Source organism: Ceratina calcarata, unplaced genomic scaffold, assembly GCF_001652005.2.
Source record: "Ceratina calcarata isolate Rehan_Ccalc_2016 unplaced genomic scaffold, ASM165200v1 scaffold3192, whole genome shotgun sequence".
Classification (NCBI taxonomy): Eukaryota; Metazoa; Arthropoda; class Insecta; order Hymenoptera; family Apidae; genus Ceratina; species Ceratina calcarata.
Window position 1 is genome coordinate 1,542 of NW_017154565.1, and position 1,339 is coordinate 2,880.

The 1,339-nt window shown below is 41.2% G+C and overlaps 2 pseudogenes; both read left to right on the plus strand.

Annotated features, from left to right (window-relative positions):
- Positions 1-460, plus strand: part of LOC108624586 (contactin-like) — a 1,997-nt pseudogene extending 1,537 nt beyond the window's left edge.
- LOC108624585 (transcription factor MafK-like) lies at positions 7-1,333 on the plus strand (annotated as a pseudogene).
- The last annotated feature ends 6 nt before the right edge of the window (positions 1,334-1,339 follow it).

The following is a 1,339-nucleotide window of genomic DNA, read 5'->3' on the forward strand; positions in this document are numbered from 1 at the left end:
GACAGGTACACCAATCGGAAGGACGTCTATCTCGAGAAAGTTTTGAATCCTTACACGACGTACGAGTTCGCCGTTTCTGCCTTCAACGAACTGGGATACAGCTTACCTTCCTACCATCCTATAATTTTCTAACTTGTTATGAAATCTAATTTGTTATTATGTTTTGAATGATGTACTGCAACGCCGCGTCAATGGTCAATGTGGTTGTGAAAATAAGTGCATATTGAGTGCACATCACCGATTAGTGAGACAAGGACGGCGTGAGTACCGAGCCATGAATGATGAATTTGGGAGTGGATCGGGTCCTATGATTTAGAATATTTGTTTGGTAAGTACTTATTTCCTACTGCTATGTTTCTTCGTGACGGTTTTTATGATTAGTATCGAAATCGTTTCAGGCGACCTCGTGTATAATGAGATGTCGCCGCAGGAGGTGGCTGAACGCATTCACGTAACATGATCATAGGCGCCGATTTTGCCTCGAATTCCTGTGCCCAGGCTTAGCTTCCCTCTTGCTCCGCGAATCGCTGCCACTTTCGGAATTCGCATTCCGTAATGTTTTCTGCTGTTCGAAGTGCAGCTGCACATGATGTTTCTTGCTGCACCTGGTACAGCCTCTCTCATTATTGCAAAGGGATGCAGTGAAATTATTAACAAGCGGGGACGCCGGGACTTGAGAAATTCTGTTGGAAAACTGTAAATGGAAAGAAGGCGATCCATAAAAATGGTAAGTTCGTTAAATCGATCAATGGAGCATGCACTGAAGTCTTTTGTTATCGTTTATCAATGCATTGTTTTACGTACATTTGAAAAGTTCGAGCATTCTTAGAAAGAAATCTCTTAATTAGTTTGAAGATTAACCATTCTCTGAACTGTGAAACATTCGATGCTTTTGGTACTCAGGATCCACTATCACCTGGCCCTTGTTTGGATATCAGTGACGATGAACTGGTTACCATATCAGTCAGAGACTTAAACAGGCAATTGAAACTTCGTGGAAGAAATAATACGTATGAAGCAGAGGAGATGTACACTGAAGAATAGAGGATACGCAGCTAGCTGCCGTATAAAGAGAATCGTGCAGAAGGACGAACTAGAGTCTGAGAAAACTCAGGAGTACTGTGATATGGAAGCTATGCAGGAAGACAATAATCGTATGAGGGAAGAAATAGAATCCTGGCACTCGAAGTATCAGACTTTGAAGAAATTTGCAGCAGAGAAAAAGATATATATTTCACCGGAACTAGAAACAATTTAACGCTGTACAATTCTGTGCTTTAACAGGAAATACGACTACTAAGGGAAGGAAATGTAAAAATTCGAATCATAAGGGACTTTA